The sequence below is a fragment of the Mustela erminea genome, chromosome 13, assembly GCF_009829155.1.
Source record: "Mustela erminea isolate mMusErm1 chromosome 13, mMusErm1.Pri, whole genome shotgun sequence".
Classification (NCBI taxonomy): Eukaryota; Metazoa; Chordata; class Mammalia; order Carnivora; family Mustelidae; genus Mustela; species Mustela erminea.
The window spans coordinates 70,053,036-70,078,556 of record NC_045626.1 but is presented as its reverse complement, the minus strand read 5'-3'; the positions used below and the strand labels follow the sequence as shown (position 1 = coordinate 70,078,556).

At 42.0% G+C, this 25,521-nt stretch overlaps 1 protein-coding gene across 9 annotated transcripts in view; it reads left to right on the top strand.

The window, feature by feature from the left end:
• Positions 1 to 10,771: 10,771 nt before the first annotated feature.
• Positions 10,772 to 25,521, top strand: part of MTMR3 (myotubularin related protein 3) — a 143,710-nt gene continuing 128,960 nt past the window's right edge. For 5 of the 9 annotated variants that reach the window (XM_032309276.1, XM_032309275.1, XM_032309272.1 and 2 more), the window contains exon 1: positions 10,773 to 11,032. The gene's annotated coding sequence lies outside the window, so the exon portion shown is untranslated. Of the gene's footprint in view, positions 11,033 to 25,521 lie in introns of all 9 variants that reach the window. The other 4 variants (XM_032309268.1, XM_032309273.1, XM_032309269.1 and 1 more) reach the window with 1 other exon arrangement.

Below are 25,521 nucleotides of genomic sequence, written 5' to 3'. Positions count from 1 at the left end.
GTCCAAATAAACCCGTACTTGCTCCAGTTGGTTGGTCCAATGAATAGGTCAGTTCTCTTCTGCCTTTAGGTCTTTTCATGTGCTGTTCCATCTTCCTGAGTCATCCTTTCTCTTTTGTCTGATTAAGTTCTACCTTTCCTTCTAGTCTGTGCTTCAATGTTACCTGCCCCCACCCTGTAAGTGTGGGGTAGGTTCCCTACATGACTGCTGCCATAAGTCCTCTATCTTCTCCATCAGAGCACTCAGCCGACCTTCTGTTGACTTTGTCTTTCCAAATAGACTGTGAGTCCCGGGACAGCAGAGTTTGGTTTTCTCTTGTCACTGTTGTCACTCTTTCATCTGCAGAGCTTGGCCTGAGGCTAGACAAAGGGGGATACACTTGCAACAGAGATTGACTGAGTGTGTATACTCTTCGAACTCCTTGGTTCTCAGACACATTGGAGAAACCAAGGCAGCTTGACAGACTTTGTAGAGGTGTGGCAAAGCTCAGAATGGAACTGAGGTTCTTTGACACTAGATGTGAGGCTCTATTTCATACCCCTCAACCATTTCTTTCTTTCTTTTTTTAAGATTTTATTTTTAAGTAATCTCTATACCCGATGTGGGGCTTGAACCCACAACCCTGAGATCAAGAGTCTCATGCTGTACTTCCCGAGCCAGCCAGGTGCTCAAATACCCCTCAACCACTTTTAAATAACTTCCTTCCTTCCCAACAGAGCTTCCACAGCCTATTTCAGTTTTTCTTGTCATCGCTGTAGAGGTTAAGACTGTTTTGGAGAATTATTTTATAACAAATGGGATCTTGAGGCAGAAGAAAATTTATCTCACTCTCAGGAGTTGGAGAAATGTGTGCCTTTGGACCTCGGATTTAAATGAGCCAGCAAATCCCTGCTAATTCTCTTCCCTTGCTGGGTCCCGTCTGCTTCATATTTAGCAAAGGAGAAAGCCAGCCTGCGTCACCCATGATTTATGCCCTGCTGTTTGCTCTCTTCCCCTAGAACATTAAACACCCTGAGCAGAGGGGGAAGAAGAGGTAATCTCAGGATGCCTGGCTGCCAGACGGGTGTCTGGGGTGGGCTTTCTCCTCTGGGGGTAAAGGAGAGGAGGTTGAAATATGGAAAAAAAAAAAAAAAAGAAAGAAAAAGAAAAAGACCCATGGGGCTTTCAAAGAAAAGGAACAAGGGAGTCTCTGTTTGCTTCAACCTCTGCAAAAACCACGTGCTCTGTGCTGAGAGACCTAGGTGCTTGCTTTATGTGTTTACTGAGTGCTTCTCCTCTCTCTGGGTCTCAGTTTCCCCAACTGGCTAAGGAGAATCTGGATGCCTTGAGGTCCCCGCAGCCTCAGGAATGTGGAGCTAGATGGTACAGCGGCCTTGGAGTATAGTGAAGTGTTTAACCACGGGGACTCTGGGTCCACTTCCCACTGGCTATGTGGCTCTAGGCAAACTCCCCACCTCCCTATAGACCTTCTTCATTGGGTTGCTGGGGACGAAAGCTCCTGGTGGTACTGGCACGGAGCCAGCACTTAATAAGAGTCTGTTATTGGGGCTGCTGCTCCTTAGGTGGTCCCCAACCTTAGCCTTGGTGTCACTCTACCTGAGTTCCCTGCTTGGGGCCTGGCTGGTAGGGGCAAGACATCCCTGCCAGCATTTGGAAACTCTGGGTAGGAGGGAGGAGGAGCTATTTTCAGTGGGTTCTGGTTCTATTTGTGTCTGCGAATTGGCCCAGGCTGCAGGGAAGCTTTGGGTAGAGAAAGCTGGCCACTGAGAGGGGTGTGTTGTCTTACAGAGGAGAAGGTGGTGAGAGGAGGGGGAGGAGAAAGAAAGGAGGGGAAATGGAGAGAAGAAGGGAAGGCTGCCCCTTCCCTCTCCAAGTCTTTCTCATCAACCCCCACCACCCTTTCCCTTTCTAGCCTCTTCTTGCCAATTTCATCTCCTTTGCTTTCTCTGGGGGGCGACTGACTTTTCAAAGGTGGATTTAGTTAGTAACACCAAGCAGTCCATCAATCCAGTTAACACAGTGTTCCCAGCCCACAGCATCGATTTTTCTCAAGCTGAAGTGGGATTTGTATCTCCCAGTGTAATTGCAGGGTATTTGTTAAGGCGTGAATGGTGTCTAAACCACCAAATGCCTATATCATTTATCAAAGTGAAGAGGAAGCATTCGTATTTCCCCACTGGACCCTGAGGCGTTACTGCCTCCCCTGCCCCTCCCCCATGTGGCTAAGCAGGTGGCTTGACTTCTCCACCTCTCTGGGCTTCAAATTTCTCTGTTTTTGGAATTGGTGGGGGGTTATGCCAGGGAGAGGTACAGAATCCTTTCCAGCTGCGGTTCTGTGATTCTCTGACACAATGATCAAAGAGGTTAAGGCTGGCTCCTTTAATCAGAGGATGGTTGGTAGAACTGGGAGGCTCCGGAGAGGATGACATCCCACCCCGTCATTTTCTGGATGAGAAAACTGAGGCTGGGAGGGTGGAGTCAGGTCAGTGAGTCAGTGGCTCAGCTGGGTCAGGAATCTGGGCTTCCTACCTCTCATTGCAGCAGGCTTCCAGAACACTGGACTACCAGGTACCTTTCCCTGGGAGGAGGATAGGAAGCACATCTCCTGAGCTCTACTGCACATGCGTTAACTCATTTAACCTAGACAATAATTCATTTTCCAGATGAAGTTACCCACGTAGTAAGGTATGGTGGCAGGTTTGTCTATTCAAAAACTCCATCACTGTTTGAGGGTTTCTCAGAGTCCAGTCATTTGGGTACTATCCTCATGAAATTTTTAATAATTTTATTTATTTATTTATTTATTTATTTATTTATTTGAGAGCGAGAGAGAGAATGCATGCGAGCAGGGGGAGGGGCAGAATAGGAGGGAGAGGGAGACAGTCTCAAGCAGATTCCACGTTGAGCACAGAGCCAGACCTAAGGGCTCCATCTCTTGACCCTGAGATCATGACCTGAGCTAAAAACAAGAGTTTAACCGACTGAGCCGCCCAGGCGCCCCACAGCCTCATGAATTTTTGACACCATCAGCTTTGTACTAATATTTACCTTTGTTAAAAAACAAAATTCAACTGAGTAAATTTAAAGATCCAATTGGCTTTATTAAGCAATTCATGAATTGGGAAACAGCCCGTTTAGCACGGAGAGAGGTACTCAGAGGAACGCTACAAAATGGAAGGTTTTTATAGGAAGGAGGGTGGGGCACGGAAGTTATTAGCAAAAGAAAAGATTGTTCCGCCAGGACCGCAGACTTTTTTGGAAGAAGGGAATGCAGAGTTTTTACTACTCAGATTAATTTCGGTAGCCCTGTTAAGAACATTTCAGACTTTTAAAAGATCATGTTTGGGAACCTGGGTGGCTCAATTGGTTAAGTGGCCAACTCTTGTTTCAGCTGCAGATCATGATTTTCTGGTTGGGAGACTGGGCGGCTTCAGGTCCCCTGCTCAACGAGGAGTCTGCTGCCCTTTCCCACTTCCCCCCTCCTCCGCCGATGTTCTCTCCGCTCCCGCACCAAATAAATAAATAAAATCTTTTTTCAAAAGGATTTTATTTGTTTATTTGACAGCACAAGTAGAGCGGCAGGCACAGGGAGAGGGAGAAGCAGGCTACCCACTGAGCGGGGAGCCTGACTCAGGGCTTGACCCCAGAACCTGGGATCACGACCTAAGAGTCGAAAGTAGTTGTTTAACCCATTGAGCCACCCAGGCACCCCATAAATAAATAAAGAATAAATTTTAAATAAATAAATAAATAAATAAATAAATAATAAATTAAAAGATCATGTTCCTGGGGCACCTGGCTGGTTCAGTCTGTAGACCCCGTGACTATTGATCTCTGGGTCATGGATTCAAGCACCACATTAGGTGTAGAGCTTACTTTAAAAAAAAAAAAAGTCACATTTCTGTTCAATTTTTGTTTTGGCACCAAAAAACAATAAACAAAAATTAATAAAAGGTCACATTCCTGGGAGAGGCTGAAACTGTAACACAGTCTGGTTTTCTGTTGTGCAGGGCAAATGACTTCATTCTGGGCTTGTTTCTTTTTTTAACACTTCATATTTTTCCTTAAAGCAGTTCATAATTTTATATAAATAAATTTAGCCTCATTCCCAAGCAATGATACCTGTGACGACTGAATTTGGTTGGCTATATTTTACCATATGTATTAAATAACTATTTAAACAAAAAATCCAAGTAGGGACTAAAAATGCCTTTCCATTTGAGAAATACCAATGAATACTTTGTACTTGTGGTTCTCAAACTTGTTAGTTTCTTTAAAATTATTGAAGACCATAAAGAGATTTTGTTTATGTAAGTTATGTCAATTGATATTTATCTTGTTAGGAAATAAAACTGACAAAATATTAAATTATATATTAATTTACAAAAATAGCATGACTTGACTTGGGGGTGCCTGGCCTGCTCAGTTAGGGACTCTTGATCTGTAGAACTTACTTAAAAATTTGTTTTAAATGCATAAAAAAATAAGCATGATTTAAAAAAAATTATAAACCCATGACCTATTGACATAAATAACGTATCTTTATGAAAAATAATTAAACTATGTTTTCTAAAACAAACATTTTAGTGAGAAGAATGGCATTGTTTTACACAGTTGCAGGTCTCCTTAAAGTTTGACTTAATAGGAAAATTCTGCTTTCTCATATCTGCTTCTGCATTCAGTCTGTGGCAATTTGTTTTAGTTGAAGTACATGAGGACAATCCAGCATCATACAATTCAGATAAATGAGCAGATTCTTTTTTTTTTTTTAAAGATTTTATTTATTTGAGAGAGAGACAGTGAGAGAGAGCATGAGCGAGGAGAAGGTCAGAGAGCAAAGCAGACTCCCCATGGAGCTGGGAGCCTGATGCGGGACTCGATCCCGGGACTCTGGGATCATGACCTGGGCCGAAGGCAGTCGTCCAACCAACTGAGCCACCCAGGCAGATTCTTTTTTGATCCTACACTAAAACATAAGTGGAAGTTTCTTCAAATTTAGTTGCATAAGTCACATGAATGAATTTTTCCTAAAATCCATTGGTTTATCTTGCATTGTGAAAGGATTTTTTATTCATGCATGTGATATGGTAACATCATGCATTGGTCATTTGGAAAATATTGGTTCACTGGGTTATGCAGCTCTTCCAGTTTTCAGCACAGTTCATGATACAATATCAAAAAATCCACTTGTTAAATATTACTACCCATCTGAGTAGAAAAGATGTTAGGGATTGGGAAGTTGTCAAATTCATAGTGGGATGTTCAAATTTTCTCTCTTTTTTCAGATTTTATTTAATCATTTGAGAGAGAGAGGAGAGAACTATCAGGAGGGAGGAGCAGAGGGAGAAGGAGAAGCAGATTCCCAACTGAGCAGGGAGCCCAACACAAGACTCAATCCCAGAACGCTGGGATCATGACCTGAGCCGAAGGCAGATGCTTAAGCGACTGAGCCACCCAGGTGCCCCTCTAATTTTTCCAAAATTCTAATTAATCTGAAATGCTATAATTTGTAACAAATACTAGCAGTTATTTTACTTGGCATGACAATTCATTTAATACATTAAAAAAAAAAAGATTTTAAGTAATATCTACACCCAACATGGGGCTTGAATTTACAACCCCAAGATCACAAGTTGCATACTCCATTGACTCAGCCAGTTGGGCACTCCTCATTTCATACATTTTTGAGAAAAGTTTGCCAAATACCCAAATCTAAATAACTGTAGTTTGTATGTTGACCATTCTTTCAGGTAAAGTAAAAATAGTGGGTTTTTTTTACACTCCTCCCTCCCCTTGAAAAAAAGAGGCTAGTTTAGCTTGCAACTCAAAGATCATATAAATGCTTTCCCTCGCAACATCCATTCTACTTCTACACATAGCAGAAGTGCTTTTTGTGTGGGGAATAATTTATTAACGGGTATGGGATTTATTTTAGAGCTATGAACGTGTTTTGGAACCGGATAGAGGTGTTACACAACACTGTGAATGTATTAAATAACACAGAATTGGCCAGGGCTCACTTGGAAGAGTGTGTATCTTTTTTTTTTAATAAGATTTTATTTATTTATTCGACAGAGAGAGAGACAGCAAGAGAGGGAGCACAAGCAGGGGGAGTGGGAGAGGGAGAAGAAGGTTCCTCGCTCTTCCCCCAGAGTGGGGAGCCTGATAAAGGGCTCAATCCCAGGGATCATGACCTGAGCCCAAGGCAGGCGCTTAATAACTGAGCCACCCAGGTGCCACAGAGTATGTAACCCTTGAATCCGGGATTGTGAGTTCCAAGCCCCATGTGGCCTATAGAAATTACTTAAAACAAACAAACAAACAAACAAAAAACACAGAATTGGTTACTTTATTTTTATTTTTTAATGCACTTTTTAAAAGATTATTTATTTATTTATTTATTTGACAGAGAGAGAGAGAGATCACAAGTAGGCAGAGAGGCAGGCAGAGAGAGAGGGGGAAGTAGGCTCCCTGATGAGCAGAGAGCCCGATGCAGGACTTGATCCTAGGACCCTGAGCCGAAGGCAGAGGCTTAACCCACTGAGCCACCCAGGCGCCCTGGTCACTTTATATTTTTAAATTTATTTTTTTCCCCTCTCTCTCTTTTTAAGTAATCTCTACATCCAATGTAGGACTTGAACTCACTACCTAAGATCAAGACTCCCATGCTTCACCAACTGAGCAAGCTAGGCCCCCCAGAACTGGCCACTTTAAAATGGCTGATTTTATGTACGTGAATTTTACTTCAGCAAAAAGTTTAAAAGTGCTTTATGTGAGGGACGCCTGGGTGGCTCAGTGGGTTAAAGCCTCTGCCTTTGGCTCAGGTCATGATCTCAGGGTCCTGGGGATTGAGTCCCGCACTGGGCTCTCTGCTAGGCAGGGAACCTGCTTCGTCCTCCCCCCACCCCTCTCTCTCTCTCTCCTTGTGACCGCTCTCTGTCAAATAAATAAAATCTTAAAAAAAAAAAAAAAAAGAATAAGAGCTGCATGCTGCACCGACTGAGCCAGCCAGGCGCCCCTTGAGGATCTTAAGTGAAACTGGCATTTTGTTTACTACCCGTACACATTAAGTGAAGACTACCATGACTCCTAATACAGGTGGTACCACTGCCTTGATTTGTGCCAGCAATCTTCCTACCACCACTTTTGTATCACCAGTGCAAATGGCATCATGGTTAAAAAAAAGAGGTAAATGATTTATTATTAAAATAATTTTGACCCATATGGGCCCCTGAAAAATCTCAGGACCCCAAAGAAATTTGTGAGCCACACTTTGAGGACCACTGCTCTATGCTGAATTGTCGTTGAGCTGATCCACCCCAGCTCTCAGGGTACAATGTGGACACCGGAAAATCCCTGGAGATGTTGAATCACATAAACTTGAGTTCAATTCTAGTTTCTAGCTGACCCTGGGCAACCAGTTCCTCCAAATCTGAGACCCCCAGTTATCCCTGTCTGCTAGGTGGGTGAGGAGGCCAAGGAGATGCTGCAGTTGTAACCCTTTGGGGATAATCCTCACAAAAGAGCTCATGGAAGAAGTGACTTTTATCAAGAAGCAGCAGGATCTAGCTTTGAAAAGCCTGCATTTGGAGGTACTTGAGGGACTCCTCCCTTCAGGGGCCCTTTGTGACCTCAGGAGGCCTCTATCAATCAACCTTTCCATCTGTCTTAGGCTACTTCAAAGAGTCCCTGAATAGCTGGAAGACCATTTTCAACTTTGAAGATAGCAGGGGTGGGGGGAAGGAGGCTGAAAGGGTAGCAGGAGGAGGGGAGGGAGGGCAGGCGGGTAGAAGAGGGCACCTCACATGAGAAATAGGGCAGTGATGAGCCCTCACTGAGCCTGGATTGGTTTTCTCTCTCTCTTCTTGACTCATTGCACAAATTTAAGGCTTTGTTTTCAGCCAAAGCCCAAGAGGAATTCCATGCACTGGTTTAGCTTTCCATAAATTACAAGAAGTTTTCAAACTCATTACCTTAAAGAACCCTTACACACCTCTGTGAGGTGAGCCGAATAGTGATTAGGACCTCAGAAGACCAATGAGGAAACTGAGGCATAGAAAAGGTAATAAAGAACAAATATGTGGAGGGGCCAGGATTCAAATTCATCTTTAGGCCCAAAGCAGTTTTCTATTATTTTTCCTTTTTTAGGCCTTTCCCCTTGAAGTGAGTTCTCAAGGCCATGCAGTAGTTTTCTCTTTCTCATTTAAAGACAATTTACTAAGGTCTGCTTAATGAAAAGCAGGTGGGCAGCGGTGGAGGATGACGCGCAGCTGAAGCTTAAAAGCATGCTCTCCGAATCGGAATTGTCTTGGGCTCAAATTCTGGCTTTTATACTGCCTCCTGTGTAAAATCAGGTAGAGTAACAATACCTGCGCCTAGGGTTGTTAAGATTACATTACACACACATGTAAAGCACTCATATCGCGTCAGCACGTCTTAAGATTCAATCCATGTTAGCCATTTTGAGAACGAGGGGACACAAATAGTGATTTCATGGGCACAGAGAAACTCCTTCCCTGTCCTATGTACGAGCTGAGGACCTAGCTTAAAATTCCTTAGCCCAAGTTAAAAGACAAATAACAGTGATATTCTGCCTAAAACAGAAAACCAAGTGGTACACCAAAGGCACCTCTTTCCCTGTGGATTCACGGAAGCTGTCGCATTGGCTGAATCTTTGCCCCTAGCCACACCTCATTGGAAGCTAGCCAGCCAATGGGCAGGCTGTACTGGAGTCAGGTGCTAGCTTCAATCCAATCAGAGGCCACCCAACTATAGAAACCCATCCTTTAGTCTTTGCCTGAACAGAGAGGCCTGTGAAGCAGAATATGCACAGAGAGAGGTCAAACCTGTTGGGAGCCTTATTTTTATCAGACAATTGGAAAAACAGGTGAGAAACCTGTGTGTGTGTGTGTGTGTGTGTGTGTGTGTGTGTGTGATCATTCTTTTATTCTATGTACCTACTGTTTCCTCTCTCATTCGGTAAAGGCTAAAATCATAACGGAAAGGAGAAATCAAGACATTAAAATACAAATAAAAGGGCAAAGTTGAGGCGGGAGAGAAAACCACAGATAATATGCAGACTGGAGCGCGCCTGGGTGACTCAGTGGGTTAAGCCTCTGCCTCCGGCTCAAGGTCCTGGGATCGAGCCCTGCATCGGGCTCTCTGATCAGCGGGGAGCATGCTTCCCCTCTCTCTCTCTCTGTGTCAAATAAATAAATAAAATCTTAAAATAAAAAAAGAAAAAAAATATGCAGACTGGAAGGGCCAACAGTAGTCTACCACTGAACTTCAGATTTAGCCTTGGGGTTTGGGAAGCCAAGGTGAAAAGATACACAATTAGCTGCATAACACTAATTATGAGAAAGGAAGCATACCTCATTCTATGGGAGTACAGCAAAGCTGTTCCTAACTTTGAATTCTAATGTGATTTTTTACTTGGGATTCTATTTTAGGGGTAATTTTTGTTGTCAGTTGGGGTTGAGTTTGAATTTTGTTTTAGTGCATCTTATTCTGGGCTGCAGTTTCTTGATCTGTAAAATGGAGATAACAGTATCTGCCTATTAAAGCTGTTGAAGATTCAATTAGATGAATTGTATAACCAAATATTAGCTGTTAAGAAATTTCAGGGGTGCCTGGATGGCTCAGTCAGTTAAGATTTGCATTTGGCTCAGATCGTGAGCTCAGGGTCCTGGGATCCAGCCCGGCAAGGGCTTCCTGTTCAGAGGGGAGTCTGCTTCTCCCCCTCTGCCCCTCACCCCTATTCCTGCAATCTGGAGCCCCGGGAGCTCACCAGCGCTCACTCTCTGAATAAATACAATATAAAAATAAATAAATAAAAAAGACATTTGTCTATTACTTGCCATGGGCAGTTCCCGGTGCTGGGGATAAAGTAATGAGCAAAACAAGAATTTTATTCTAAAGTAGCTTTTACATTGGAATGGGATAGAAACACAATAAACATGAAAGATGGATAAATAAGTACAGGGAGTGCTGTGGGGTTAAAAAATATAACATTGCAAACACAGATTTCATTTGGCTGGTTCTCTTAGCTATTTTCCAGAAAAGTCAATGGTATAATGTTGAAATGCAACTCTGAAGAAGTTAATCTGTTAAGGGCCTAAAATAATTCCATTCAGGCTATTGTGGGTAGGGTACAATTTTTGTGTGTTTGAAAACTCATTTCTTGTAGCTGAGGTTCAGCTGAAGCAGTTTGAAATTGTATTTCTGAGAGCCTTGAGCACACAAAACTTATATGCGTTATGTTAAATTAGTTTTAGCCTCACCATAACTACAGGTGAAAAATACTACTGTTGTTGGGGCGCCTGGGTGGCTCAGTGGGTTAAAGCCTCTGCCTTCGGCTCAGGTTATGATCCTAGCGGTCCTGGGATCGAGCCCCGCATCAGGGAGCCTGCTTCCTCCTCTCTCTCTCTGCCTGCCTCTCTGCCTACTTGTGGTCTCTGTCTGTCAAATAAATAAATAAAATCTTAAAAAAAAAAATACTACTGTTGTTCCATTGTACTGGTTAAGTAGAGTGAGGCTTTGTCTTGCTCAGGGCTATAGGGCAGGGAAAAGATACCTCCCCCAAATCTTAGGGCCACCATTGGTTTTCTTCCTTGTCTATTTCCCACCTGTTTCTAATTCTTTCTCCACCTGAGCTGCTCTTCCAGCCTTTCCCGCGGATGGCATTCTGCAGGTCTGTAGCCCCGCCCACAACCGGGGCGTGACCACCGGCCCGGGCCCCGCCTCTGCCGAACCCGCGAAGGCCTGCCTCCTTTCTCCAGACCGCGGATTGAGGGCCCGAGCGTGCGCGCGCGCCCCCGCTCGCGGCCCGGCTCGGCGTCGGGAGCGCGCTCTGTGTGGCCGCTGCCGCCATGTTGTTGTGGTTGTGAGAAGGCGGCGGCGGCAGCGGAGGAGCAGCCGGAGGAGAGGCTCCAGCGGCTCAGGCGCTGACCCCCGCCGGCCCTGGCTGGGAGCCTAGTGGGGTGGCGGAGGTGGCCGTGCCGTGGCGGGCCTCGCCATGTCTTGCCGCCCGGTAAGAACGCCCCCCCTCCCCTTCCTCTGGGGGTGAGGAGGGGCTGGAGGAGGGGCCGGCCTCGGCCCCGGCGCAGTGGCTGTCACCCTCTGAGGAGGCGGCGGCCCGTGGGGGGCTGGGGACAGCGTGCGTGGCCCGGGGACGGGAGTCCTGGGTGGCGGCCGCGGCCGCCAGGGGGAGGCGTGGGGAGTGGGAGCGTAGCGGCCGGGCTCGGCGAGGGGGAGGCGGGGTCCCGGGCGGCCATCCCGAACCTGGCAGGGACGGGCCCATGGGGCTGGGGTTGTGAAGTGCTGGCCCCGGAGCGTCCCGACAAGTGCCCGCGGACCCCGGGAGGTGAGTGTGCCTCCATCGCGCCCGGCCAGGTCCGTGGGAGTCCACTGTGGCGAGAGGCCGGAGGTCGGGGGCCAGGAGAGCCCCCGGGGCGAGCGGTGCGGGCCCAGGACTTGTGGGAAGGAGGAGTGGCCGACTGACTGTGCAGCCGGGCATCCTCCTGACCTGGTAGTACTTGGGTGGGAAGGATGGTTTGGAGGCGGTTGAGAGTTCAGTGAACACTGGTCTAACTGCTCTGGGAGAGATTATTTCTCAGGTGGAAATAGTGCGGCGTAGGACCCTTGCGATAATATTGTTGCTTGTACTTTGGGCTGGAAAACTTACCTCAAAATAATGGGATCAGTTTTATGGCACTTTAATAAACTTCTCGGGGTCTGATAATCTTACTTGAGTTTTGCACTTGGTCTTCAGTTACCTATTGATGTGCAGGTGTCTTCTCCGGTCAGAGGCTGAATTCTTGACTGATTGAATATATTGACATCCACTCTGCTTCTCTCACAACCTAATTTTTCATAATGAAAAAAGAATGTTCATACTCTTCTAGTTGAGGTTCAACTGTTCTCACAATTTGAATGGTGATTCTATCGAAGGCTTGGGTTGAATTACACGAGTTTTTGTTTTTTGTTTTTTTTTTTTTGTAAAACGTTTGTGATTTTTACATGGAGAGGTGACAGGGACTTTCTCCTTTTTAAAGGGTGTTTCTGTAGGGCTAGAGACATGGTATGTGTTATTTTTACTGGGAGACCCCAATAAGGTGGATTGGTGCCATGCAAAAAGTCTTCCCTCTAGGGTCTGTGACTTGGGTGGGTAGAAGAGCTTACAAAATGACCAAGTTTTGAGTAAGCCTGGTACGGTATGTGATATTAAACTAAATTTGGAGGATTCTAGAATTTTAGATTAGCTGCCATGAAGGCCTCTTTCAGCTGTAATTACTTCCCTCATTTTCAGATGACCCAGAGAAGTTCAAGTGATCAGCACAGTGGTGGAGACCCACTTGTAGTTAATAGCAAGCCATAGGAGAACCCCTCTTTCTCAACTTGTAGGCTAGGTTCTTTAGTTCAGTGGTTACTTCAATATGGTCATCAGAAATAGTATGGATTGCCCTGAACTCCATTCAGGAGGGCCTGGTGAATTAAAATCTTTGAGGGTGGGGCCTGGGAATCCATCCTTACAAAGCTCCCTGAATGATTCTGGTCAGCCAGGTTTGTGAACCTGTGAAAGTCAGCTTTAGGTCACCTTTGGTATTCCATAAGGTTCCCATTAATTATGACTTCTGAGAGTGCTTTTAGTTCTTTATAGAGCTTTAAGAATTTGATAGGGAAGAAGGGGAAGCCTGGGAAATTTAAAACTGAAGATTGAACATCTCTTAAAATATAATGGATTTAGGTAGGGGAATTAGATTTGTTGCTAGAAGTTATTTGTGCCAGTCTTTGGGAACACATGTGATAAAATTAGATGCTGCTTGATTGGAGGTATATCTAGAGATACATAAAAGAGTCTAGAGGAATGAAAAGGAGAGGGAGAAGCAGTAGATCTGCTTTTGGCTCACAAAGAGGTCCATGGAAGGTGCTTCCCAACATCTCAACATACTTGCTCCTAAACCAGCTGACTCAGGTATCTAGTAGAGTGAGGGTAGGGTGGGTGGGTTAGCAGTCATTTGAGATGAGGGTTGTGCACCCGGAAGGTTTATTGTGGATTATGAAAAGTTCTTGAAATTTGCCCCAGGCCATGAGGAGTGGTAAAGTCAGTTTTTAAATCTGTTGTAGTTATGGTTAACACCTTCTGTGGTAAAGCAGAGTGGTGAATTACCCAAGAAGTATTCATGTTGCAGAGGGGGTGTTGTGAAGTTTGTTATAAGTTTGGAAGAATTGGGAGAAGTGTCATAGTTGGGGCACCTGGGTGGCTCAGTGGGTTGAGTCTCTGCTTTCAGCTCAGGTCATGATCTTAGTTAGGGTCCTGGGATTGAGCCCTACATCGGTCTCTCTGCTCAGCAGGAAGCCTGCTTCCTCCCCCCACTCTGTCCCCTGCCTGTCTCTCTGCTTACTTGTGATCTCTGTCAAGTAAATAAAACAAAATCTTTAAAAAAAAAATTATAGTTATGTAGAGTAGTGAAGGAGTTTGGTAAATATCCTGTCAAATCATGGAATAGTATTTTAGAGAAGTGTATCCTACTGTCCAGTTTGAGAGCTAGAGGCTGTTTTGTTTTCAGGGTGTCTCCCGTGTCTGGCATAGTTCCCATAGCGTATACTGTGCTCTCAGATATTTGTTGAGAAAATGAAGTGTGTCTTTAATTGTCTATGACTGCTGAGATGGGGGAAAGAAGTTGTGATGGTTGATAACAGTTATTAAAGGCTACTTGAGGGGGTGCCTGGGTGGCTCAGCTCAGTTGATTAAGCTTCTGACTTCAGCTTAGGTCATGATCTCAGGGTCTTGGGATCCAGCCCTAGATAGGGCTCCCCACTCAGCAGGGACTCTGTCCCTCTGCCCCTGTGTGTTCTCTCTCTCTCTCTCTCAAATAAATAAATAAATAAATAAATAAAATCTTAAACCCAAAAAACAACAAAACCCACTTGATACCTTGCGTTGGATCAGAGAGCCAGTTTTTAGCTCATGTGGTTTAGAACTTTGGGATTCCTTCGAGAGGTTCTATGGTATAGGGGCTTTTCTCTGGTTTAGTTGGTAGATTATGTGATTCTTGATGTCAGGGTTGTTTGAGCCCCATGTTGGGTGTAGAGATTACTTAAAAATAACATCTTTAGAAAACAGAAGGTTTTTCTTTCTCCTTTTTTTTTTTTTTTTTTTGGGTCTTCCTAGGACTGTCATTGTAAATTATCCTGGGTCTTGAATGTGTGTGTGTTTTTGTTTTTTTAGGTATAATGGCCCTTTTTAGTGACTTTATTAGATGCAGAGACATTTAGAATAATGGGAAGCTGTAGATTGGCAGAGATTGTGTCTTTAATTGTCTATGACTGCTGTTAGGAATTCAATTCTCTGGATCTCTATTTTCTCATCTATACAATTAAAGGCCTATACTTGTTGATCTCAAGTAGTTTCTTCATCCTAATTCTGCAAAAAAATTTTTTTAAGAACTATTTCATTTTTTTAAAGTAAGCTCTATACCCAGCAAGGGGCCTGAACTCTCAACCCCAAGATCAACAGTCATGTACTCTACTGACAGAGCCAGCCAGGCATTCCTCTGCGAGTCTTCAGTAAATTGTAGTTGTTATTTGGTATTTATTTTATGTAGGTAGTTGAACCTTTTTTTTTTTTTTTTTAAACTTGAATGTTTTTGGGTTCTACTCTTAGCTTACAGATTTTATACATTGTCCAAAAGTGCACTGGAAATTGAGTGCATGTTGCAAGTATTATGCAGAAATAACACACTTAGCTGTTGTAATTCACTTAGTGTTGAAATCAAAATGGATTTCACATAAGGAACTTCATAATTTAGTGTGAAGCCACAAGTTTAAGAATGGTTTGGGGAAGTTTGTGTAATTTATGTGCCCAGTTGTTTCTTACAGACACCCAATTCTGTAATTTTCTATGGTAAATTTATATGTAATTTTATAATCAGTAAAAGGTTCACTTAAGACACAGTATGAGATCAAATCCATATTGGATTGCACTAGAATTCCTGGTAATTTTAGAGGCTACCAAAATTGACATTCATTGCTGTTTTTAATCTTTATTTTGATACCATATTGATATGCTTTCATTTTCACTTTTGTATCTAGACATTAAAAAACTTTTTTTTTTTTTTTAAGTAAGTATGCTCTATACCCAGTGTTGGGTTCTGACTCACAATCCTGGGATCAAGAGTGCCATGCTAGACTGAGCCAGCGAAGTGCCCCTCATATCTAGAAACTTAACATACTTCTTAAGTTCATATTTGTATCAAATGTTCACCATGAAAATTGTAACATGAGAATGGGTAGACAGGTAAGTCTTCAGTTCAAACTTGAGTTGTGTTCCTTGTTAGCTGTGTTGTTTCTGGCAGGCCATGTAAGTGTTCTCTGCTTCAATTCCCTCATTAATAAAAGGAAGAGTAACACTTCATCTCAGTTCATCAGGGAGGATCAAATGGAATGGTGCATATGGAAAGCAATCTGAAAATGTAGGGGTATGATACTATATTAGAGTCCTGTTTTATTTTCTTTGAAGAGTTGGCTTGTGGAGTAGTGGTAAACCTATTACATGTTCTCAAGTGTAGAATTTACTAATATGGTAACAGAAAAGATTTCTACTTCTGTACTCAGTCTGGAGAAACTTTCAGCACTTGCAGCCTGTCTGCCCGTAGGAATAGTTACAGGGGCACCTGGCTGGCTCAGGTGGAAGAGCATGCAACTCTTGATCTTGGGGCCGTGAGTTTGGACCCCCCTGTTGCGTTGTAGAGAGTACTTAAATATTTAAAGAAAAATCCAATGAATCATCTCAGTTCAGCAGAAACTTCAGAGAGGGATCTGGGACGTCTTACAATTTGTACTTGGAATAGATTTGCTAGATTTCACCCATTTTTTAAAGTGGTAGTGGAAGGAGTTTAGTACATTTTGTGTGAGGTTTAGGGTTGTGTTTTCTAAATGGCAGGTGGCAACATCATAGGGTAAAGGTAAGTGTGGTGATTTGTTTTTATTTATTTTTTATTTTTTAAAGATTTTTATTTATTTGAGAGAGAGGGAGAGAACATACAGAGGAAGAGGGAGAAGGAGAAGCAGACTTCGCGTTGAGGAGAGAGCCTGGTGTGGGTCTCTATCCCAGGACCCCAATATCATGACCTGAGCTGAAGGCAGACTCTGATTGGACTAAGCCTCCCAGGCAGTCCTGAAATTGTTATTTCTGATTGTGAAAGCTGCCCAACTTAGTCTAATTTTTAATTTCAAAATGAAATTGTGATTTTTTTTTTTTAAGATTTTATTTATTTACCTGTGTATGGGACAGAGAGCACAAACCTCAGTCAGAGGAAGAAACAGGCTCCCTGTCCAGCTGAGAGCTGGGTGTGGGACTTGATCTTAGGGTCTCGGGATCATGACCTGAGCAGAAGGCAGACTCTGATCGGACTAAGCCACCCAGGTGCCCCTGAAATTGTTATTTTTGATCGTGAAAGCTACAAATACATATTCAGTGTGGTGGTAGTGGTGGGGTGGGGGGGAATCCTACAAAACAAAGACTTGAGATAACTCAGGAGAATAAAGTAGAGATAACCCATGATCCCACTTAGAGTAATGTTTTTGGTATTTTCCTTTTTTCTTATACATTATCTATTGAATACTTCAAAATGAACAACTTTTCATGTCAAATTGATGTTCTGTTAATTTTGATTTACTGTTCTGTGATACGGATGTGTCATAATTTACAATTCCTTGTTAATGGACATTTTCAGTTTTTCTCTTAAAACAGTGATGTCATGAACTCCTGGGTTTTGAATGTATTTTAATTTTTTAAATTGGACTTTTTTGGGGGCACCTGGGTGGCGCAGTGGGTTAAAGCCTCTGCCTTCGGCTCAGGTCATGATCCCAGGGTCCTGGGATCAAGCCCCTCATCAGGCTCTCTGCTCATTGGGGAGCCTGCTTCCCTTCCTCTCTCTCTGCCTGCCTCACTGCCTGCCTCACTGCCTACCTCACTGCCTCTGTCTGTCAAATAAATAAAATCTTTAGGACTTTTTCTTATGCAGTTGTGCTGCTATTTCCATGGGCTAAATTTCTTAAAGTGGGCTCATACAGTCAAAGGATTTGTGCATTTTACATTTGAATATACTCTTGGTGCCCTGTAGATAGGATGTCTGTTTTAAAGCTTCACCCTGGGTGCTTGGGTAGTACAGTTGGTTGAGCTTGGGACTCTTGGTTTGTGCTCAGGTCATGATCTCAGGGTGAAGAGATAGAGCCCCATGTTTAGCTCTGTTCTGGGCTCTGGGTCTGCATGAGATTCTCTGTCCCTCTCCCTGCCCCTTTCTGCTTGTGTGCCCTTGCGTGTATTTTCTTTCTCTCTCTAAAATGGATAAATCTTTAAAAAAAATTCCCAGGAGGCATCTGTGGCCCAGCTGGTTAAGGGTCTGCCTTCAGCTCAGGTTGTGATCTTGGGGTCCTAGGATCAAGCCCCACATAGGGCTCCTTGCTTAGTAGGCAGTCTTCTCCCTCTCTTGCCTCACCCCCCCTGCTCGTGCTCTTTGGCAGGTGTGCATGCTCTCAAATAAAATCTTCAAAAAAAAAAGAGAAAAAAAAGGTCCCACCTGGGTTGCCTTGGTGGCTCAGTCATTAAGCGTCTGCCTTGGGCTTGGGTGATGATTCCCCTGGGATTGAGCCTCACATTGGGCTCCCTGCTCTGCAGGAAGCCTGTTTTTCCCTCTCCCACTCCCCTTGGCTTTAAATAAAATCTTAAAAAAAAAAAGTCCCACCAATAGTATATTAGTGTCCAGTTCTCTATTATTCTTGCTAATGATTTATTATCTTTTTTTTTTTTAAAGATTTTATTTTATTTATTTGACAGAGATCACAAGTAGGCAGAGACGCAGGCAGAGAGAGAGAGAGAGAGAGGAGGAAGCAGGCTCCCTGCTGAGCAGAGAGCCTGATGCGGGACTCGATCCCAGGACCCTGAGATCATGACCTGAGCCGAAGGCAGCAGCTTAACCCACTGAGCCACCCAGGCGCCCCTGATTTATTATCTTTTAAATTGTTGGTGGGAGTTTAAGATAGTTTGGGAATAGTTTTCCTTTTGTTTTTTTTCAGCATCAGGTCTTAGCCTCTGCAGTTTAACTCTGTGAATGGGGTAGGTAAAAATGAAAGTGCAGTGACAGAATACATCAGGCTAGTGATCTCCAAAATTTTGATCATCTCAGTGGAAAAAAATTGAACATTAATCTTCACCCTTAAGTATTTAATTTACAAACAATATGGATAGTAACTGGTTATTATGTACCTTATAAAATATAAACAAAGAAAATTAACAAGTATGAGAAAAATAAAATGGGGCACCTGGGTGGCTAAGTGTGTTAAGCTTCTGCCTTTGGCTCATGTCATCATCCCAGAACCCTGGGATTGATATCCACCCCCAGCCCCCCCCCCCCCCCCAGTCCCAAGTCAGGCTTCCTGCTCAGCAGGATGTCTGCTTCTCCCTCTGCCAGCCCCGACCCCTGCCACGTTAGCGCTCTTTGTCTCTGAAATAAAATTAAAAATAAAGTTCAAATATTTTTCTTCTTTACCCCAGTGGAGTGTTTGGGAGTATATACCTTTAGGTATATTACTTTTTTATTTTATTTTTTTAATGTCACTGGTTTAGACTTGTAAAATTTAATGTTGGGCCTTTATGATTGATTTTGGGCATTTCCTCTCCTGCAGATGGTCAGTCTAACTGGATTATGATAGTCTTTAAAGTGTGCCATGCTTTTGAGAGTTATATCTGCAATAAGGGCAAACATATAAACCTTGCTGAAAGTATTTGATACCTTTTGTCATTGTTGAGGTGGCTGAATTTGAAAAGGGAAAATCACGGGATAGGAAACAATCTTAAGTAGTCTACTTCTCTTAGATATGAAGAATTGATACTGTGTAGGGTATATTTTAAAAAGTATGTGCTTTACAGAAAGCAGTTTGGCTATAACATATCCCTATTTTCTAAGAACCTAGAAACTGAGGGAAGGGATGAGTAATTGCTACTTGCTTCCTTTGCTTGCAAAGTACCGCAATTAACTTGTCACTATAACTCCATTTGGAAGAGCCTAAACCTATAACTTAAAAAAAAATGCTTTATTGGGCTAAAATTTTCCATGATAAATCTTAGATTAAAAAGTAACTTTTTAAATTAAGTTTGAATAAGTTGCTTTTGATTTGTGCCTCCCCCTCCCCCCTACCATATGTTATGAAATCGGGAAATGGTGCTTTTTGTACCAGTAAAATGAATCTCCCTTTCTACTCCCATCGTGGGGAACTTCAGTTATTTCATATGGTTCATTGTCAGAGAAAGATAATATTGAGGTCTTAGAGATTGTGGAAAGAGCAACTCGTGATTATTTTTTTGTCAGTTAAAAGAAATGAGATAATTTAGTGCTTTCTTTTTAACTTACATAGCATGATTTATAAGGTGCTTTCACATATCTTCTTAGACTCAAAGGAATTAAGAGCGTAATTTAATGAGTGATGTGATTTCTGTTCCTTTGAGGCCGCATGCCTAGTGTTTGACATCATATTTAAAGAGGTAGACTGTGAGCCCTGCAGAAGTAGGGATGGCTGTTCTCTCTCACTCCCTAGCACTTGTACTACCTGGTACAGAGTTAAGGTGTCTATACTTCTGGACTCTTCAAACTCTTATGTATTTATTTACACATGTAAATAAGTTATAGAGTTGTAAAAGTAATAGTTACAATTTTTTGTAGTTCTTCTTTCATCTGATCTGCACAGAGCATATTTTTGTGGGAGGGGTGATTAATTTTACATCACCCTTTCAGGTATTTAATTTTTTTAATTTTTAAATTTTTTCCCCAGCCTTTCAGATATTTTACCTTCTCCTAAGGATAGTTTAGAGACTGAAAAAAAAATCAGTCTTGATTTAATTCCTTTTACTATGTGTGTTCCTCCTACTGCCCAGACTGGGTGTGTGTGTGTGTGTGTGTGAGAGAGAGAGAGAGAGAGAGAAAGAGATTGATTTATGTAGTAGGCTGCTACTTAAGACGGAAGCATTAGTTTTTGGGTATATAATCGTTCTTGAAATATGGACTCAGTGGTTGCCATGGGGTGAATTTCTCTGATTCGTCTCATTCTCTCCAGTTCCATTTACACACATGGTTTTGGCTTAGAAAACACTGAAGAAAATTAGTTTTCAGGGCACCTGGGTGGCTCAGTGGGTTAAGCCGCTGCCTTTGGCTCGGGTCATGATCCCAGGGTCCTGGGATCGAGCCCCGCATCGGGCTCTCTGCTTAGCGGGGAGCCTGCTTCCCCCTCTCTCTCTGCCTGCCTCTCTGTCTACTTGTAATCTCTGTCTGTCAAATAAACAAATAAAATCTTTAAAAAAAAAAAAAGAAAATTAGTTTTCAAAAGAACTAGTAAGTTATTTCCCTTTTCTGCTGTACTTAAAATCCTGTTCAGAAGGTAAACTAATACACTTTTGTAAATAAGCGAGACCCTGGAAAGACAGGAATAGAAAAATTTTTTTAAAAAGATTTTATTTATTTATTTGACAGAGAGTTTAAGTAGCCAGAGCGGCAGGCAGACGGGGAAGCAGGCTCTCCGCTGAGCAGAGAGCCCAAAGCAGGGCTCTGTCCCAGGACTCTGGGATCCTGACTGGAGCTGAAGCAGCTGCTTAACTGAGCCACCCAGGCCCCCCACAGGAATAGAAATATTAATAATGATTAATATTTTGCTGGTGGGATAACGTCACTGTTTTCTGCTTCATGTTCTTCTGTAGTTTTCCAGTGTTCTATGAGCATGTACTACACTTTTTTTTTTTTTTTAAAGATTTTATTTATTTGACAGAGTGAGAAATTGCAAGTAGGCAGAGAGGCAGGCAGAGAGAGAGAGGGAAGCAGGCTCCCAGCTGAGCAGAGAGCCCGATGCGGGGCTTGATCCCAGAACCCTGAGACCATGACCTGAGCCAAAGGCAGAGGCTTAACCCACTGAGCCACCCCGGTGCCCCGAGCATGTACTACTCTTACTAGGAAAAATGGCTATTTTAAAGCACATTTTGATGTCTTTAGTTTTTATTGGGTGTCTTTTTTTTTTTTTTTTAAAGATTTTATTTATTTGACACAGAGAGAGAGATCACAAGTAGGCAGAGAGGCAGGCAGAGAGGGAGGGGGGGAAGCAGGCTCCCGCTGAGCAGAGAGCCTGACGCGGGGCTCCATCCCAGGACCCTGAGATCACGACCCGAGCTGAAGACAGAGGCCTATCCCACTGAGCCACCCAGGTGCCCCTCATTAGGTGTCTTAAGAGGGTTTAAGTCATAGTTACCAGTGAAAAAGTGGGTAGTTAACCAGCTCCAGTTCTTAAGCAGGGTGGCAAATTTGAACTTTGTGATTGTAAACTCCACTGTGACTGAGACTGAGCTTTGATCACCTTTACACACAAGAAGAGCTTCATCTAATTTTCATCCTGATGAGCTGATTGAGAATTATGAGTTATGCCTTGAAAAGAAAAATCAGATTCTGTGAACCCTAAACACAGGGTTCAACCTTAATTCCCAGTTCTCCTGCACACTTGCCATGTGAACTTGAGCAAGTTCTATAGCTGTGTGTATCTTAAATATTAAGTGGGATTATAGCAACAAAGAGGTGATAGGATTTTATACATGTAATTTGAACTGGATGATATGTAGATAAATTGCTTTCATTATGACAATGTAGTCTTATTGGGGTCTTGCTGTTAATGTACAGCTTAGAGTTGAGCCACTGTAAATTTATATACTAGTGATATTTTAGGAAGATCTATATAATATATCCTTTAGAGTTTAAGTGATTAGATAGAGCCTGTCAGCTTGTGTTGTTTTTTTTTTCCTGCACATTAAATGTTAGATTTTTGGAGTAGGGCATTTGTAATTATCTACCCTTTATTTTTTTAAAGAATAAGATTAAAGTTGAAGAGCAATCAAGGTAATAAATGTGGGTACTACTATAAGTTAATGGAGTTTTTCAGTTAGAAGTTTTATAGTAAATAATAAAGCTTGTGAAAAGAAAATACCCTGTAGAAGTCTATAAAGCCCATTCTCCTCTGTTCTTAAATTCCATGCCTTCCTTTCCTTTTTTATTATTTTTAAATTTTTGTTTATTTTACTTTTTTAAAAGATTTTATTTATTTATTTGACAGACAGATCACAAGTAGGCAGAGAGGCAGGCAGAGAGAGGAGGGGAAGCAGGCTCCCCGCAGAGCAGAGAGCCTGATGCGGGGCTCGATCCCAGGACCCTGGGATCATGACCTGAGTTGAAGGCAGAGGCTTTAACCCACTGAGCCACCCATGCACTCCTGCCTTTCCTTTTTTAAAAGTAAAATTTGAATATTTCAAAAATTCGGAAATACACAAAGAATAATTTAACAAATGTCATGTATTTAATAGATGTTGGTTTAGATTTAATAGATGTTGACATCTTGTCAGATTTGCCTGGATGTTTGTTTTTAAAATTTAAATATCATATAATTGGAGTCCCTTTTGCTCTCCTCCTAGATCCTGTTTCCATTACCCAGAGATTATTTATCTTTCTTAGCCCTTGCTTATATTCTTCCTATAGTTAGATCTATTTAACTTGTAGTATTGTGTTTCAGATATGTATGATACCTAAGTATATGTATTCTGCAATTCGAGAGCTTGAAATTTATCTGTATCAATATGTATGTATTTACTTCATTTATTCAGTTGTGTGAATAGGAAAGTTTTAGTCCCCTGTTGATAGTTGTTTTCAGTTAATGTGTAGATTGAAAAATTTCCCTCTAATAGGATCAAAGTATACATGCTTTTCTACAATTTGCTTTTTTTCTCACAATAATAATGTATTACATCTTACCCTATCATAAAATGTAAGTATACCCATTTTTAAATACTGTTTGTTTTTTTTTTTTAAATTTTATGTTTAAGTAATTTCTATACCCAGTGTGGGGCACAAACACATGAACCTCAGATCAGGAGTTGCATGCCCCACCAACTGAGCCAGCCAGGTGCCCCCATGTAGGGTTTTTTTTTTTTTTTTTTTTTTTAAACTTAATAGACACTTATTTATCTTAGTCCCTTACTGATTGACATCTAGGGTTTTTCTTTTTTTCTATCCTCAAAAGTGCCGTCTGTAATGGATAGTCTTGTACTTCATATTTTTGAACAAGAATTGGATTATTTCTACAGAAATAGTTCTGCAAAATAAATTCTTGGGGAATAGAATTGCATGTAATAAATATAGATGGCTTTTATATTAAAGCTAAACCACTATGTGTATTTGTAACTTTCTTATTCCTGGTCTGTTCATTTAGGTTTGTTCAAAATGGGTGCTCGTATGAGATGCTGAAAAGATAATTTCCTAATATATAAATTAATATATTGAAATTGCATGGTAGAGGGGAGCCTGGCCAGCTCAGTGTGCAAAGTATGTGACTCTTGATCTTAGGGTCGAGTTCGAATCCCCTGTGGAGAGTGTAGCCTGCTTAAAAAATTGTAGAGACGAGGAAGAGTCCAGCTTTGTATAGGGAATGGGGAATGTTTGGGGAATGGGGAATAGTTTGGGGAATGGTTTTGATTTTGCTAGCTAAGACAGAATAGAAGATAGAGGATTCAAAGACACGTTTGCAAAGTGTGTAAGCTACAAATTGTTGACATCAAATAATTAAAGTTTTTGAATATTTTTTTACTCTCTGTACTGAGTCCTTTTGGGCTTTTGAGTTAAAAGGCAATTTTGGGGAAGATGTGTCTGATAGCAGTTGCATGATTGGGAGCAGGTGAAGATTGGAAAACAGTGAGGAATCTGTACTGTACACACACAGGTAATGAGGACCTGAATGAAGGTGGTGGCAGGGTGGTAATTGAGGTGGCAAGATTAAGGTAGAAGATTGCTAGCTGACACCATAAAGGAAATGAACATTTGTGAACTAGTTGAATTGGAGGTAAGCAGCAATGATTCAAAGTTGATGGGTTTTGGGCTTTCGTGAATAATGATAGTACAGAAATGTGGAATTGGGAGGAGGAGCTGGTTCTGGAAAAGGACTAAAATGAAATCCTTCATACATTTAAGATTGAGGTCAGGGGATAAGGAAAAATGTCCTGCAGGAACTTGGATATAGAGAATTTCAGGTAGGAAAAAAGATAGGTTGGCTTCATCTAGATAAGGTCTTGAATCTAGAAGAGACAAAGATTGAGTAGCACATTTTGGGGGGTGGGAGAAGAAGATAAAATTAAAACAGTTAAAATTAGGTTAACTAGGTATAGTAGAAACAGAGGAGAAGAGCGGATTTCCAAATTAAGTGATAATCAGTTTGAGTGAAATGAGCGAAGATGAAATAATTGGATTTGGTGATCCATGCTAGTCATTGATCATGATTTTCTTAGATTAAGTTTTAGCATAGTAAAGGGCTAGAGGTGAGTGGGAGGTGAGATTGCATTTATAGAACAAGTGCTGGTTCAGTAGAACTTTTTCTGATGTTCTTTCTGGCATTCGGTATCTGCACTGTCCAGTACATATTAAGCATTTAAAATTTGGCTAGTTTGACCAAGAAACGAAATTTAAAAATTTTTTTAAAAGTTAATTTAATTTCCTTTTTTTACCTGTAGTATAGTTGGCAGTTTAAACTTAAATAGCCACATATGGCCAGTGGTTGTCCTGTTGGATAGCACAGATTATGGACTCAGTGAAACAGATGTAGATTAAGCCATAGGAAGAGATCTCAGGATAAAATAGAGGCATTTAGTTATCTAAAAAATTTGTTGCAGTTCTATTGAAATGGTATTGGAATTAGACATTTTAGTGCAAACCAGATTTTTATATTTTTACTCTTTGTGTTCAGTGTTGGCAGTAATTAATGACTCTTTTCAATGTATAAGAGCAACATTGAAGAATGTAATTTTAAGGGCTGCCTGTGTGGCTCAGCTGATTAAGTGTCTGCCTTCAGCTCAGGTCAAGATCCCAGGGACCTGGGGCGCCTGGGTGGCTCAGTGGGTTAAAGCCTCTGCCTTCGGCTCAGGTCATGGTCTCAGAGTCCTGGGTCGAGCCCCGCATCGGGCTCTCTGCTCAGCGGGGAGCCTGCTTCCTCCTCTCTCTCTCTGCCTGCCTCTCTGCCTACTTGTAATCTCTGCCTTTCAAATAAATAAATAAAATCTTTAAAAAAAAAAAAAAAAAAAAGATCCCAGGGTCCTGGTATTCAGCCCGGCATTGGGAAGCCTGCTTCCCGTCTTCCACTCCCCCTGCTTTGTGTTCCCTCTCTTGCTGTCTTCTCTGTCAAATAAATAGAATCTTAAAAAAAAAAAAAAAAAGTAATTTTAAGATAATTATGGTCTGCTATCCGTTCATGATTATTTTTCCTGTCTTTTAAGAAAAGGTTGCAATTCAAATTTTACTGATGAAAGAATAATATTTGAGACCTTTTGGGTCTCTGTTTTCTCCAACTAAAAGTAACTGAAAATATCTATCTTAGGAATCTCATTGGAGACTTTAACTGTAGAGAGCAAATTGATGGTTACCAGAGGAGTGGTGAGCAGGGGCATGGGTA